We start from the raw sequence: 18,541 nt of genomic DNA on the forward strand, positions 1-18,541 counted from the left end.
ATTTTCATGGCACTTAAGTGTACGGGCTGACGGCACAGTACACTAAGAACAGTAGTGAATCTAAGGCCGCTCGGCAAGTTATTTACCTACTCTTGCGTTGGCGCTTAGGGTTGTCACTTTTATTTTTAGTTAAATATTATTTGCGTATTATGAGTAACACTAGGTTTCTATTTATATAATATAATGAAATGTTCTAACAATTCATAAATGACGTATAAATAAAACGCTTTTTAAATATTTACATTAGGAAATGGCATTTATTAAAAAAATTATAAATTCAATACAGAAAAAAGTTCCTCCGGTTTCTGCATGTTTCGGAACGCTTTACTGTTAGCGGTTAAAGTAAAGTAAATTCTCATCCTTACGTATAACATTAGTACAAAGGTTTTAGGGAAGCATGGGCAGGGCATCGTAAATTCTATGTCTTTTAATTGTTCCTAAATTGACGTGCCGATTTTAATGTTGATGTGGTCCTTTTCAAACGCTTTGCGAAACACCTTCGCCATCCTTCCTATATTCACGACCAAGTCATCGGGTGGGACTATGAATAATTTCGATCTGTACCATAATTCCTGTAATTAATGTATTGTGAAGAATGACAAGTCCGGGTTTGAGGAGTCGTTATTGTGACACCCAAAGACACTACGATATTTTTTTCCTCTGTTCGAAGTCATGATCAAAAAAATTAAGGCCGTTAAGAGCAGGCCAATGCGAGTGGGCGTGCAGCGTACTCGAATGCGCGCGATCACAGTCGCGGTACGGCCCACACTGCCGCCACCGTATTCCCCCGTATATTATGCTAATGTGTGCGTGGCAGCGCGTGCGTACACGGCGCCCGGCGCGCACGCACACATTCAAGCCGGCAGCGCCACATTTCTATGAAGATTCACTACTGTTCTTGTACTGTGCTGACGGTAACCAAATCCACACGTAATCTTAGATCAAATACTCGTTTGCATAATAATTCTGACGTGCGATATTGAACTTTATGGCGCTGGTAATAAGGAAGTTTGAGTTTAATACGAGACCCTTTCGCTTATCGTTGTGTGGAGTGGGTAGCGTAAGTTAAAGGAAGTAGCGGAATATAATAATGTAAGTACATAGGTACTTATTTATTAAGAACAAGCAGTTTGCACTAAGATTTTCTTGTGAAAATGACACAAAAAGTGACACTGACTAAAAGGGGTTTTTGCAAATTTGCTCTATGCGATGTAGATATAGTAGGTTCAATAACTTAAATTAAACTAAAACTACTACTTAAATAACTAATTTAGCCCAACAGGCCCCGTAGCCAACGTGCTAATCGCTTATGCTCCGTAGCGATCGAAACGCAACTGTCTCTGTCGCACTAATATGGAAGAGTGATAGAGAGATACAAAGCGATGGCGAAGCGATATCGATTGTCACCTTGGCTAGGGCGTCAGCATTCTTATTGTCCATCTGCATGGCGTTCCACTTTCTGACTCTCCCTAGTAGCATTTTCGTTGGGGCCCACGGTGCCAACGGTAGGGAAAACGTTGGGATGAGGTTCGTTCCGTAGCCAACATTAATTTTGTATTGGCCCACCATCGCATTTACCAACATTCGCTGTGGCACAGATGCCCAACAATGGGCCTTTGTGTATTTTGGTACCGTTGGCTAAACAACGATAATATTCGTTGGCCCAATGATGACATATATCGCATTTACCAACATTGGCAGTGGCAGTGATGCCCAACAATGGGCCTTTGTGTATTTTGCTACCGTTCGCTAAACAACGATAACATTCGTTGGCCCAATGGTGACAAATACCGCATTTACCAACATTGGCTGTGGCACGGATGCCCAACAATGGGCCTTTGTGTATTTTGGTAACGTTGGCTAGTCAAGGATGTCATCCGATGGCCCAATGATGACAAATATCGCATTTACCAACATTGGCTGTGGCACTGATACCCAACAATGGGCCTTTGTTTATTTTGGTAACGTTGGCTAATCGACGATATCATCCGATGGCCCAATGACGACAAATATCGCATTTACCAACATTGGCTGTAGCATTGATGCCCAACAATGGGCCTTTGTGTATTTTGGTAACGTTGGCTAATCAACCATATCATCCGATGGCCCAATGATGACAAAAATCGCATTTACCAACATTGGCTGTGGCACTGATGCCCAACAATGGGCCTTTGTTTATTTTGGTAACGTTGGCTAATCAACGATATCATCCGATGGCCCAATGACGACAAATATCACATTTACCAACATTGGCTGTAGCATTGATGCCCAACAACGGGCCTTTGTTTATTTTGGTAACGTTGGCTAATCAACGATATCATCCGATGGCCCAATGACGACAAATATCGCATTTACCAACATTGACTGTAGCATTGATGCCCAACAATGGGCCTTTGTGTATTTGGGTAACGTTGGCTAATCAACGATATCATCCGATGGCCCAATGATGACAAATATCGCATTTACCAACATTGACTGTGGCACTGATGCCCAACAATGGGCCTTTGTTTATTTTGGTAACGTTGGCTAATCAACGATATCATACGATGGCCCAATGACGACAAATATCGCATTTACCAACATTGGCTGTAGCATTGAGGCCTAACAATGGGCCTTTGTGTATTTTGCTACCGTTCGCTAAACAACGATAACATTCGTTGGCCCAATGGTGACGAATACCCATTTACCAACATTGGCTGTGGCACGGATGCCCAACAATGGGCCTTTGTGTATTTTGGTAACGTTGGCTAGTCAAAGATATCATCCGATGGCCCAATGATGACAAATATCGTATTTACCAACATTGGCTGTGGCACTGACGCCTAACAATGGGCCTTTGTGTATTTTGGTACCAGTGGCTAAACAACGATAACATTCGTTGGCCCAGTGAGCACAAATATCGCATTTACCAACATTGGCTGTGGTACTGATGCCCAACAATACCAGTTGAGTTTGCTTGTGGCGTCACTAGATGGCGTTACTGTCTCCAAACATCGAAGTTATAGTTATTTTCTCGATTATTCCGGATATAATCATAATATTTTTTTAAAGTAACTTAGAAATAGCTATAACTATAAAATTTATACATAAATTTAAAAAATTGTATTTTACCAACATTTTCTCAATTTAAATCTCAAAAAACATAAATCTCGCTTACGAAGTTTCGAAGTGCGGTTAGTATATATACAAATTAGAGTGTATAGTAAGTGTACTTGCTTCGGCAGTACATATACTAAAATTGGAACGATACAGAGAAGATTAACAACAACTGCTGCCTAGCCTTAGGGCCTTCATGTGGATACAACCAATGCCTACCGTGTAGTGTAATTGTAATATTTATCAGCAAAGGCCCAACGTCGTATTACACAACCACTTACTTAACGTAGGGTAACTGTAGGACTCGTAAACAAAAGCCCATTACATAATTAGACTGTAGGCACACTATAAATTACACATTTACCTACGGTAGTATTGTAAGAATCCTACACAAGGCCCAACGTTAAAGTTACAATGTTGGCCCTTTGTGGGACAAGCTGTGTTGGGCCTTTAACCTGGTGCACGACTACCTACCGACCTACCTGACTTGCCGTTGGGTAATTGTTGAATTTGCAAACAGAAGCACAACGAAAAAATTGCCCTTTTTTATTTTTTTGCTGTTGGCGCTACAGCAAGCCATACGGCCAAATGTAACAATTAACCAACCATCAAACAAATGTGTATAGGCCCAACCACGGCCCAACCAAAACCACCACCGTTGAATAATTGTATGATTTATTTAAATAGGCCCAACGAAAAAATTACTCTTATGGCCCTCTGTTGGGAATCTTCGGGAGGGCCTTTGTCGAGGGCCCTCCAGCAAATCGTACGGCCAAATATAACGGTTGCCCAACTAATACGTAAACAAAGGCCCAACAAAATCCCTACAAGAAAATGCTATTAGGGCTTGAACAATCTAAAATTCTAAACTGTCAATAACAGTATTCAGAAGGCTGCTGGGGCTAACATGCGAGCTTTTTTATTCAGTTTGCGAACTACCTCGAATCTCCCGTTTCCTCTTATGCTTTACCCAGACCAGAGTGAATGTTTTATAAGGGTGTGCATCAAAATTTAATTCCGGTGCGAATGTGGCCGGCGGCAGTTTTTGCCGTCGCGAGAACGTTTCATATAAGTCTTGTGTGTTTGTTTACATTAACTCGACATTTGCTAAGCTAAGCTACCATTCGGAGTGCTAGCGTAGCGTGTTATTTAACATTGTTTTTCCTGTGACGAAATCATATATAGGTACCTCTATATATGATTTCGTCATCAAATGTTGTTACATTAAAATCTAGTTGCCAACGGTAAGTAGGTAGGTATTTTATTACCTCGACACTAGTAAAATCAAAATCAAAATCAGGCTTAGCACTTTAAGTGTGAATGGAAAGCGGGATTTACATTACAAAATTAGTGGCGTGAAATTGATTTCGTGACATTGATTTTATCAACAGTTTCACGTGTAATTTAATATTTTCGTAATGTATGCATTAATTTCATGAAGGCAAATCAATTTCGTGCCCTGCGCGATTTTTTGGTTAAATTAGTGTCATGCAACTAATTTCGTAGTGTAAATGCGACGTGAAAACTCAATAGCGTCGCGAAAGTGTCTGCGCTGTGCGGACGTGTAGCTTCGATGCTGATGGGGCCATATGGTCACTGCGATACTCAGTGAATTTCACGAAATTACTTTCGCATATATCGAAACTACTTTTGTGAAACTGATTTCAACATGCATGACACTAATTTCGTAATGTAAATCCCGCTTTCAGACAGACAGAGTTAATTTTGCACGTATTTAATAGAAATAATTTATTCGTGGCAAAACATTATATATTATTAATTTATTATATTAGTAGGGATGTGTCTTACTTAAGCCCCTTTTCTTTGAATCTACACATTTATAATAAAGACATAGTGAAAAGTTCAGGAGGAATGCAACTTAGTTGAGGTCGTAAACGTAACGTGGACGCTGTGGGAATAAAAATAAGTTTGGAGGTTTGCTTGTACATTTTTCACAATCCTTGGAACTACCGCTGTATATAGTAAAAGTTAGGTTATTTCTTGTGACGGTCCGTTTTATTTACTTCCTTACTCCCCTGGCGTAGCGACCCAAAGTGTGTCTTGGCCTCCAACACAACTGCTCGCCACTGATCCCGGTCCTGTGCCATTTCTCGCCAGTTTTCAATCCGGAGCTCGCGCAGATCAGCGTCCACCAGATCCGCCATCGATACCTAGGTCGGCCGTAGGCTTGAGTCGGTCCTGAACTAAGAACTATTAAGAATGAAATCCCATCAAGGACCGAAAGGAACTAAATCTTTTTGCGCGCTCTTAATCGGTCTTTAGGTCCTTTAGTTCAGTGGGATTCGAGAGCGCTTGACTGAGTGAAACGTAAAATAGACGGAACAAAACGGTTGTCAATGTCGCTAGCACGAGTGTGAACGAGATGAAAGAACGACGTGACACTCCTAAGCCCGTAAAATATGAAGGAAAATCAAATATATTTCGACATATTTCACATTTTTAAATTATGTTAAGGTGTTTTAATGTTTAATACCGACACATCGTATCGTACAAGTTGAATTGTATTCAGTTACCAAAGATTGGAAAGAAACCAATGAAAAATCGACTCCTATTCATTCCCGGCTCTCAACGACCGAACTGAACTAAAGGAACTAAAAGACCGAACTAGTTCGTTTGACCCATGGTATAATAATATACTCCGCCTGGTACTCCATTCCCGTCTTTTCTAGGTCACCTAACTGACACGGGCCTACGTCATCATGCGACAGCGCTATATGATAATATGCGATAGCGCTATATATAGCGGCCATGTTGTTGTGACGTAGCCCCGTGTCACTCTGGGAATGGAAGACCATGTTTTATTAGACTATGGTTTGACCGATTGACCGAGAGCGGAGCGCTCTCGGTAGTGACCGAGCAGGCACAAGCCTAGTCGGCCGACCGGGCGGCGTCCTATAGGTTTTATTTAGTATACAATAACTACTCTAAACGAACAACTTTAAGGAAATATAATTAGGTAAGTATAAGTATGTTAAGATAAAATGCCGTAAGTGATATCGTAAGTAGGTATTCGATTACCCACGGTCAAATTTGAAATTAGTAAGAACTGCACCAATCTGGATTTTTTAGCCTTTTTTTATGATGTAGGAGGCAAACCAGCAGATGAATCGCCTGAGGGTAAGCAATTACCGTAGCCCATGGACACTTGCAACACCAGAGGTACCTACGCTCTTTTCTTGAAGGTTTGGAGGTCGTATAATTATTCCGGAAATAGTGTGAGCTGTGCGAGGCAGGAAATTTCTGGAGAAACGCACAGTTGAGTACTAGGAATTTTTGCATCAATAAATATTGTGTAGGAATATTCTCTGCTTAATTTGGCTCAACAACTATGGCATGGTGATAATATATTCTGCGGTCCGGGGTCCTACAATTGTATACGGAATTCCTTCTCAGTGGAGACTTCACGGTCGCAGATTGCTTGCCTACTCGATGAAGGGCATTCCACAAAACGGTCTACTTTGTCGGGGGCGTGACGTGACGCATATGGCAGCTACCTTAATAACCTACAGAAAACTGTATTATATAACGTTGAATTTAAAGCTAAGTTATCAAACGTTATCGTGCCAAATAACGGCTATTTAGCTTTTCTGGAATTTAGAACAATTCGCTAGCAATTGTTTGTTCATAACATGTATTGGCGCGGTCGCGCACGGGAGAATGATAATAAAATGACTGATAATAGAATGATAATAAGATGAGAGTGAAAATTTTGACATCAAAATGTAAGTTTGAATTAGTCCCAAAAAACAGCTATCCTCATAAAAGGTACACAATTACTATCTTAATTAGGTACTAGGCGGAAGATAGAGAAGCAGCCCAGAAAAAAAATATCGTTAATAAAGGTGTGCCATTCACGTAAACGCGTTAAGAATCAGAGTCTATGTGTGGAAGTCTGTGCGTAGTGAGTATTCCTAGTTCGCAGACCGCAGACAATATTAAGTTTCTCTGTGTTTGCGGCCAACACCGGAACTATATTAACGGTGCTGCCCAGCACAACTCTATACACGCTGAAATTGTTTTTGTATTGGGTTTATAACTAGCTTCTCCCCGCGGCTTCGGCTGCGTAGGATGATGATGATGATGATGAAAACTATCCTATGTCCTTTCCCGGTCTCAAACTTATTCCATACCAAATATCAAGTAAAAGGTAGAACAGACAGACAGTTAACTACTTTCGCATTTTATAATATTAGTAGGGAATTAGAGGTGACTGTAAAATTTAAGCATTGTACGTTATTTCCGTGTTAAAAGAGATGCAGCTAGCCATCGATCGGTTTCACCACTACAGTCACGATATAATACCATCTATCGCAAACACAAGACACCGGACGCAGGCCTATGCGAATAACAGGTTACGAATTTGATCTGGATTTGATATGTTATGTCAGTGTCGAAAGTGACTTATCTGGGTATTTATTACAAATCAAATGTCGTTTTTTTGTATGGTGGGCCTTAGGAGGATAAATCAAACAGCGGAGTGAGCCACGCCTCTATAACAAATTAAAATCTGAGTACTAAGTACCTTGACATATTATGACATCACATGGATACAATTCAATTAAGTAATAATCATTTCAATACAACTCGCTTTTATTTAACGCGTGTGGAATAGATGCCGAGTGCAGTGGCAAATTGTTAACATTCCTCCTTAGTTAATTATTAACACGTAGAATATTCCACCTCTATTTGAATCGTTCGGTAAATATATGTACAATATGTACATAGGTACATAAAAAACATTCACAAAAAACAGACCATAGCATGCCCCGAATTTGTTTTTCGCTTGTCAGTTGCACTTTCAATTTTAATTTCAAATTATTTATTCGTTAAATATCGAATTAGCCTGTACCTGGCCTCACTCAATGCCCGTATTAAATAATATAGGTACCTACCTTTAAATACGAGGCTTTTGCCTGTCAATAACCATAATTATCATAACAATGTCAAACACTATACTAAACAAACTCATAGCACATATAACGACCCTGTTTTTCCCAATAGGCCGGATAAAATTTAAATGTACATAATTTGGCAACAAATGTTAACGTCAGTCGTAAAATGTGTCACCATGTTTTGACCGCGCCCCTGAGCCCGATTCTGATTTAGCGACTTGTTACGGTTTTGTTACAACAACCATACAAGCTTGAAGATCGCTAACGCTGATCGGTGCATGCGAAATGAAGTGACAATCGCGCGTGAGATGCACGCCAATTACCAAGACGAACGTCAAGATATTTAACGACATGACCGGTGCCCTGTTTATCAAAAGCTTGTAATTTGTAATACAAGCGGAAGTCCCTTTTTGACAGCTTTTGTTAGAAAGGGACTTCCACTTTAAGGGACTTTTGATAAACAGGGCACGTGTCTACCACGGTATAATTTCATTATTCCGACGTTTCAGCTAGATTGCACCAAGCAGCAAAATGACAATGGGGTTAAACGACACTAAACTACTCACAATTATATCGCGGTAGACCGGAAAACGCAGCAGGATTGCCCACAACAAGATTGTCCGTCGATCGTCGGTCGCGGGGAGCCGATGGATGAGAGCGGCGCAAGACCGGTCCTTGTGGAGATCCCTGGGGGAGGCCTATATCCAGCAGTGGACGTCTTTCGGCTAATATGATGATGAGAGCCGTTCATGTCATTAAATATAAATACGATCGTCAAGGTCGTGTCAAAACCATTTCAAACCTATAACAAGTGTAATGTTAGAATCTACCTCCATGTTTTGACAGCTCTCGGCCCCTGTTTTATTTGCTATAAAGCCGTAGTATAGTAGATAATAGTGGAATTAAAGAGTAGTAATAGTAGGGTAATGAAAGAGCGTTTAATGTTGATGAGAGCCATCCTTTATTGCCTGCACGAGTCATACTAATTCTATATGTGATACTGATTTTTTATTATATTTTACTAAATTACATATTTACGATCATATCGTTTAGCAGCACACTACTCAACAATGATAATAGAATATTCCTGTTTTTTATAAATTAAGACGCACATAGGTACCTGACCATGGAAATCTAAAACAAAATCTTTAATTTAGGCAAATTACCTACAATGTGCCTATGAATATTGAATATCAGATGAAAATCTACTCTCGGCGGATCTAACTTATACATCTATTAGGTAACCCAACAATATGATTACAATATTCGCGGGACTTATTTTTCTAAACCTTTATTAAGTAGGTAACTGTTTAATAAAATACTATTATAAAATGTTGAATGTGCACTAACTAAGTTACAGTAACCACAGACGCTAGGTAAAGGGGCCCACTGATTAACAGTCCGCCGGACGGTATCGGCCTGTCAGTTAGAACAAAATTTTGACAGTTCCGAACAACTGACAGGCCGATACCGTCCGCCGGACTGTTAATCAGTGGGCCCCTTAACCAAAGAAGGCTCATAGCCACGTCGTCCAGGGAGGTGGGTCTGTGGCGGCGCGAGTACTTTATGGCCACAATAAAGAATATGTACTTACTTACTAAGGTCAACTTACCTACTACAACTCAAGTCTTTCCTAGTGTTTCTTGTATATTAAGATTAAAGCGAAGTACAATGCCACAGTTCACACTCGTACGCTAAATTAAAATAGCTCTGTAAGCCCTGACTAAACCTTTACACTCAAGGAAATTTCATCCTTTTTCTTAAGGAAAAAAGATGAAATTCCTGAAGCAGAGAAACTGAGATTATTAAGTTACCGGGTTATTTCATTACAAATGCTTGCCGAGTATACTGTACTTATACCCTAAGTTCAGATCTTCAGATGAAGGTTCTCATGGAATATTTTATCATTAAATGTAAAAATATATTTTTTTCTCGTTCGCGTTCCCGTACCTGTGTACGTTGCCATATTTATTCCTATTACCATTCCCACTCCTAAACAATAGCTGCCAGTCCTAGTCGGAGTCCCGTCAAAATACTATTATCCCTAAAAATATTTCTGACTGAGATCTTGATTAAGTTCAAGAAATGGAATCGGGAGACAAAAGCAGGTTTAATGAAAATTTAAAGTAAAGTAAATTTATTTAAGTAGGTACACACATGATATTGGACATATACTAATACTAATACTAAAGTTTAAGAAGGAACTTACTGAAGATTGAATGAACTCACCCAAATTATGGACTCGCCTTTGCTCGCGCAACCAAGCAGAATACAGCGCCAGATTAAGTGGGAACTTACACGTTGCATGCAGAAAGGTGAAGCCAGTGTAATCCCGCTTTAGACGAACTGACCTTAGTTGGGAATAGCCTAGACTTTACACAGCGTAGCTCAACGGAGTCATTTTAAAATGGTCTATATAATGCATAATTTATGTTATTAACGGGTCTAACGCGATTAAATTTCATTACTTCACCTTTTTTCCGACGACGACAGGGTTGCACTATCTGTGGTCACGGAAGACTAATAATAATATGGTTTAGTTTTTGATGACTTCCCAGTATTTCGGAGCGGTTACAAGCACCTCTTGCATGTATTAACTGACGTGATCTATGTCATAGTCTAATAAAACATGGTCTTCCATTCCCAGAGTGACACGGGCCTACGTCACAACAACATGGCCGCTATATATAGCGCTATCGCATATTATCATATAGCGCTGTCGCATGATGACGTAGGCCCGTGTCTGTTAGGTGACCTAGAAAAGACGGGAATGGAGTACCAGGCGGAGTATATTATTATACCATGATCTATGTTATATTTGTTGTGTATCCACAAGAGATCTACCTTCTTTTTGGATTATTATACCTAGTTAAGTTTTAGATACACTTTTTGTCGTGTAACTTCGACCAAAAGAGTTATTCCTTTACTACTTACCTGCTATCTCTCTCGTGCTAGGTCTATTGGCAATCGCTATAGGTACTAAAGGCCGATTGCATCCAACTGTCCACTGTCCATCAAAGTCATTATTAATTAAAATTTTCTAGTATGAAAAGTTTGACAGACCTCTATGGACCAACATATGCCACCACCGTATTAAATACGTTCAATGATAGGTACATTGACTGAGTAAGATGCGTAAAATTTATAAGACAATTTCGTGCTTCGAATTTGACAGGAAAACGAGATGGCGCTGTATCTACAGCTCCAATCATTTTGCGGTAACTCTGATTGTCAAAAGTTGACGTTTGACAATTATTCAGTGACCGCAAAACATATGGCGCAGTATAGCGCCATCTGTTTTGGATGTCAAACTAAGAGCACGTTTTTTTATTAGACTTTACCTCTCTATTAATCAATTCTCTTTGATACATTGGATCGTTGTTTGTGCGTGCCTTAACCGATCGGGTATATGAGTGCCTATTTGTTCTGAATTTCTAGGTCATATTTTATTAATTACTGACTGGCTTTTCTGAGCTCTTTAGTCTGTAACGGCCAGTCAAGAGAATTTGCGAACTAGTTCGCCGGAGTAGGTAAGTATCCAATAACAACCCTCGTGTTTTAGAAATGACTTCACCAGACCTGCACACGGATTATATGGTTTAATCTGTTGTCTTAACATCGTGCATGAATTTATTTAAATACGGTTCCCTTTATTTTACATAATTATTGAAAATCATAATGTAATAATTGTCAGATTATCATTAATCATAATTCTGAAACCGTTAATTTTTCAAGATTTTTGTAAGGTTATCCTATCTAGATAGGTTAAGTAGGGTTAGGTTTGTTTCATGGCAATCCTGAAAAGTAACGCGTTTCTAAGTAAAATCAAATTATGACTAACGAGAAGGCGGACAAACAATACATTATGACTTAAAACTTTATGGGAAACAATAGAGACCCATTTAAATAACATTATCTTGTACCTTAAAGTGTTGCCAAGAGGTCGAATCTTGGGAAACGTGGACAAAATTTTATTTGTAATGAAGGGAGGATCTTATTATTTTTTTATTTTACTTCATCTAAGACGTTATCCTTATCAATAATAATACAAACTAATGTCGGTGCAACGTAAGAACCAATATTTGTCAGTTTTAAACTGCAGGTCTTACGCTATTATATATTACAGTAGTCATTCGGTCAAGTTATGTTCTAATACCAACCGATCGACCAAATCAAAGCCAGTCGGCTCGATTCGGGAAACGAATTAGAGGCTCACTAGATATGAAATAGTAAAGATATGTGACGTTCCACTGCAAAAGGTACCTTATGGCGGCTGGTGCCGCGATTCGGGAAATGAATTAGAGATTCACTAGATATGAAATAGTGAAGAAATGTGACGCCACAGCCACAGTAAGCGAATGCTCACGGAAAGCAGCTCTACGGGAGGAATGGCGACGTGTCGTTAAACGAGTCGCTCAAAAGTCTACATAATGGCCTCGACCATTCTGTCAAGAGTGTAACAAAGAAGAAGAAGATGTTCTAATGCTACTAATGTATGGGGAAGACAAACAAATTATAGCCAGCATTCAATGAATGTAGTATGATACCTTTGGGTATGGTGCTTTACGCACACTAGTGTCCCATCCCCTCCCCCTGACGCAACCCCCCCTTTTTGCATGAAATAAGTCCCGGTTGACGGTTTTTTTAATTTTTTGGGGAAAGTATTTACCTATACAATATAGGAAAAAAGTGTCAATAAAAGAAATAATCCCTATTAAATTCTTAACAAAAAAGGTTATATTTCTTTTTGATATGATGCACCGTATTCATGTTATGAGCGGTCCCTTGGGCGTCGTTATAACCGGACTCTACTGTATATTAAATAAGGGTCAATTCATAACTCGTTGACATTTTTGTGTGTCTAAAAAAATGTAAATCACCTAGGTGTGTGAAAACCTATTTCAGATATTTATTTTATAGGTTATGAGTTATTATTTATTTTTTATCCATAATTGGGTTTTCACCAATTATGTACCTATACATATAATGTTGTTAATACAAAAATGTGTCATGCCTATTTTCTACACGTATTGTAAAGTTTGTTTCCATTACATCTATTTATAACTCTTCGCACGCTCTCGTGAAAAACTAATATCAAAACAAGCGAAAACATAAAACAAATTATCTTTTATATTAAAACCTCTGGCACAATAAATGAAAGCTTGAAGAAGCACAATTTTATTTACCACCACTTACGAATGCTTTTCGTAATAACAGCTTTATTCCAACTTCTCAAAGTATCGTTTTGAACAGCGCGATAAAAGGAACGGTATATTTAAGTTGGTGAAGAGCTGTAACTAGCCACTTTGCAAATCAACACCTAAATATCGGCCCTTTACACTCGCAGTATCGTATCTAATTCGCGCGATCATTCAAAATTCAAACTTATATCCTTGAGTTAAGGTTGTAAATAGATTAAAGGTTTTAATTGAATTTTGTGTTTACGAAGGTTGTGTCTGGATATATTAGGCACTTTTTCGTCGGCTCTGGCAGAAGAGTGATGGCTCATTTGGAAGTGACGTGGACTGGTAATCGGAAGGCCCGCGTTCAAATCCCGGCGCCAATAACTTTTTCTAAATTGGTTCACGTCGGATTGGGGTGGTTTGATAATAAAATACCTTTTAACGACTGTGGGCTTAGTTTCTGTATAATTTTGGTCGTTTGACACATTATTAGCAGTTTGAAGGCTTGAGTAAGCCATCGCCCGTTGTAATGTACAGTCGCCATCAGATATATCGGAGCGGCCAAGGTGCTCACAATCATCTGAACACGCACTCTAAAGCTTTGACAATAGAGGCGTGTTCAGATATTTGTGAGCATCTTGGGCGCTCTGATATATGATATATGATGGCGACTGTACGATATTATAATATGACTATTTAGACCGCGGGCCGAGCGCTAATTTCGTCAGTCATCGCATCCAGGGTGAAAACTCGTAAAGTGTCCAAAGGCGATTGTATAATGAGCCCTCGTGGACGTCAGCTGCCGCTTTGTTGGTGGATTAAGGAACTGCCACTCAAACAGATAAAAAAAATGTCTTCGCATCCCGATTGAAACTTTGTCAGATGATAGTTTAGATGCTTAGCGCCATTTGCACTATTCCATTAACCCGGGGTTAACCGGTTAAACCTGGAGTTATCATGATTACAATTTGACACTGGGTTAATGGTTTAACCGCTTAACCCCGGGTTACTGGGATGGTGCAAGTGGCTCATAGTAGGTTATAATAGGTTTAAACTACATTACTAGGTTAAGTAGGTTACAAAAAAATCTCTATGTTTTTCTTCACTCACTAAGTCGCTAAGATAACGTTCCGTCACAGGCGTGCCACATAATTATGACGTCGTGTGTCATCGGACACAAATGACGCGTGCGATATTCGCCACTCCGTCACTGTTCCAGAAAAATGATACCATACTTTATTGATCGATTGACAAAAATATAGAAGCGTCTTGGGGTAACATAATACGTTTGCCCGTAAAGTTCAAAGTATGTTTGCCCGATGTTTAATTTGCCAAATTTTCATTTGACTGAACGTGTTTTTTTATAAACCGTTAATTTGATTACTGACTCCTTTGTCTGTAAAGGAGTGACAGATTATGTTTTGAAATTTGTGTAGGTATGACCCATCGGTTACCATACCAAGGAGATCGTTTTTAGATTGGAATAATTATAGATTAGAATTAGTTTATATTTAGTTACAGGCTTCTGCCCGTGACTTGGCCTGCGTAAAATGATGATGCTGATGCCTGATTAAAAACTACTCTACGTATGTTAAGTCCTTCCCCGGGCCTCAATGTTCATACCTTTCATCAGTTTCATCTGAATCGGTTAAGCGGTTTAAGCGTAATTACCCTAATGACAAAGACCTAACAGACAGACAGACCGCAGACACGGTGCTTTCGCATTTATAATATTAGTACCTAGAGATTACTCGTACGTTATAATGATGTCGTACTACATATTCCTAAAATTCATTAGAGTTATAGTAGAGGCCGATAAAATCTTATTCTGTGGCACAGCGGTACTTTTTAGCTAGGTGAATAGGGGCCGTATCTATTCTTCCTTATTTTATTTTCATCTAACCTTTACGGAACCGATAGACGATACAAAGATGATATAATGCAGAAATTATTCGCCTAGATGAGCATTGCGGGCATTCGTCCATTTCTTGTGGCTATTTATAACGTGATTGCGTTGATTTGTTTTAGCTAGTGCCATCAGTTATCATTCGATTGTTTACCTTATCTTTGCCCAATACATTCGAACTAAATTAATAATTATTATGATTTATTTTATATATGTGTATATAAATGTTACTTCTTGAAGGTCGCAAAAATATCTGACACGCTCTTATGGCTCTACAAATAAGATCGAGTCAGATATTTTTGCGGCCTATGTTGTGTAACATATTATTGCAGGTGACTGTCCAAACTAGACGCATTGATACCAATTAAGCAATAAAGGTTCTGTGAGCTGTAGACATTGATGGCTCCACTAATTTGAAAATATTCCGAAAATTGAATCGATATAAAAATGCATATTAATTATGGAACATGCTTACAAAATCTCACGACAAATGCTGACAGCAGCAGGACAGGCATTCCTATTAATTAGGTATGAAAAGATTTTTGCTCAAGATCTTCGAGCAACACGGAAGGGAGGCGGCATTCGCACTATTTCCCCTCTGCCTAGGTACAAGATCAACTGATCTAGCGCGGGTAATAAAACTAGTTGCGCTCGGATTAACTAGACCGATTCCAGACGCGCGCGTGAACACAGCATCAGAAAAATGCCTAGTTTCTCGGTTTTTAGTTGTAAAAAAGAGGTCGGGGACAACAAATTTACAAAAAGAAGGTGTTACATTTCACATGTAATATTTTTTTTATATCATACGTTTAATTACATTTAAACACAATTATTATATTTTAGTCTCATGAAATTTTTGGATTTATCGATTTTGCTCGCCCAGTACAAATTGCGGATCACCCGAGCGACAAATTCGACTTCTCATCTCTCAGAATACAATAAAATTCTTCGACGAAAATGTGTTAGTGTGCGTGTTGTGACACTTGTGACTCGTCCGTACACAAGAAGAGATCGAGGTTTGCAAGATTTGTCTTTGACGTGTGTCATTTTCTAAGTGTTTGTGTCGTCACTACAGATTGGATTTTGTATGTAAGTGCGTGAGAAGTGCGACTGTGTGTACCTTTCCCCCCCCCGCAAAACATGGCAGAAAGATTTGTACGGTAAGATATCGCCCTTCGAGCAACACGGAAGGGAGGCGGCATTCGCACTATTTCCCCTCTGCCGAGGTACAAGATTAGCGCGTCAATCTAATCTAGCGCGGGTAATAAAACTAGTTGCACTTGGATTTTTCACTAGACCGAGTCCAGACGCGCGCGTGAACACTGCTGCACAAAAATGCCTGTTTGCTCGGTTTTTTGTTATAAAAAGAGGTCGGGGACATCAAATTTACAAAAAGAAAGTGTTACATTTCACATGTAATATTTTTTTTTACATATCATACGTTTAATTACATTCAAACACAATTATTATATTTTAGCCTCATGTAATTGTTGGATTTATCGATTTTGCTCGCTCAGTACAAATTGCGGATCGGTCGAGCGACAAATCCGACTTCTCATCTCTCAGAATACAATAACATACTTCAACGAAAATGTGTTAGTGTGCGTGTTGTGACACTTGTCACTCGTCCGTACACAAAAAGAGATCGAGGTTTGCAAGATTTGTCTTTGACGTGTGTCATGTTCTATGTATTTGTGTCGTCATTACAGATTGGATTTTGTATGTAAGTGTGTGAGAAGTGCGACTGTGTGCACCTTTCCCCCCGCGAAAAATGGCAGAAAGATTTGTACGGTGAGATATCGCTTGGGCCCCTCCCTTCCGATGTGTCGGAAGCCGGTGTTGCTCGAAGATATCGCCCGTCGCCACGTCGGAAGCCGGTGTTGCTCGAAGCTCAAGATGAAACGGAGCTGCTTCGCTCTCGCTTCGTCAATTAATAATTACTTCCCTAGTAAGGATACTACTACCATTTAAATTTAGCTGACGGTTCGTAATCCTTATTACAAAATGCATAAGGTCCACCGATGGACAGGTAAGGGTGTTGCTGTTGGTACGTTCTTATCAAAATGATAACATACGTAAGTATTCCATTTGCACAACAATAAGAGATATACATATACATATATGTGGATAGTTACGAACTAACGATCATACCAAAATGACAAATATCACGAATTCAATCTCGATTTCAATGCGTACCTAACTGTTTGAGGCTGAAATCACGCTTAAACCATTAACGACGATTGTTACAGAAATTTGTGTAATCGGGTAGATCTTGAAAAGTCTAGTAGGATTTAGGTTATAATCTCTGGTATTCTTACTTGTGGTTATACAACATAATATGGTGTTACACTATCTTCTATTTCCTATACTAAATAGGCTATGAGTAGGTAGGCTAGGCTAGCTTATTCTTAGCCTACTTACTCGGTAGTAGTACTTCGATATCATCGTCCAGTACCTATTAGACAAGCCTTTGATGTGGGACTAAGTCGATTTGTGTAAGATTGTCTTCCAATATTTATTTATTTTAATTTGTCTATGGGACAAATTACTTTGATATATTAAGGTAACTTTCGCATGATAACTGCAGCAGCGTTATGCTGATGCCCTGTCTTTTTTAACTGCAGCGATTAAGTATAACGTTCAATAATCTAAGAAACTGATTGTGACATTGCCCACATCAACGTTGCAACAGTAATGCTGCTGCAATCATCATCTAAGGGTAACATTCCATTTCTGACCGCAGCTGCACTACTAGTACGAAGGCGTCGGTGTTATTGTCAATTTCCATAGTAAAATGAATGGTAGTGCTGCTGTCATTGGAAATGGACTGTCACCTATAGTGGCAATAATGCGGCGGTGAATTTCACTCATTTTATCAAGGATATTGTCAGATATAGCGGCTGCAACACGACGCTACAACAGTAACGCAGCTGCAGTTGACATCGGAACGTCACCTTAACGTCCCCGTACCGTCACTTATCTTTCAGCCCACTAAAGTTAACATTTTAGTTTCCCAAATATTTACAAAACTTTATTACAAACTGTTTCCACTTTTACCCGCAACACAGGTGTATAAATGACGCTGCGTCATTAGTTACATCGGATTGACTAACGACTGGTCATTGTCACCGTGGAATTGTGTATTCATTATTACAACTATTACAAGGATTTGTATATGGATAGCTGAGGAATAAATACATACGTATATCATAACATAGTTCATATATCATACTATGTATAAGTATACATAAAGTGCATTGGGATAACTGGGACAACGGGGTAATTTTGAAAATCACTAATAAATATCTACTAAACTAGAACCATTTCATAATTTGTCAACACTCACGTAACGTTTATTAAGGACTCTTGCTCCAATATATAGTAAAAGTACTTCTAGTTAAATAGATATTAGCGATTTTCAAAATTACGCCGCGTTTAAAGTT

Source organism: Cydia splendana, chromosome 13 (genome assembly GCF_910591565.1).
Source record: "Cydia splendana chromosome 13, ilCydSple1.2, whole genome shotgun sequence".
NCBI lineage: Eukaryota > Metazoa > Arthropoda > Insecta > Lepidoptera > Tortricidae > Cydia > Cydia splendana.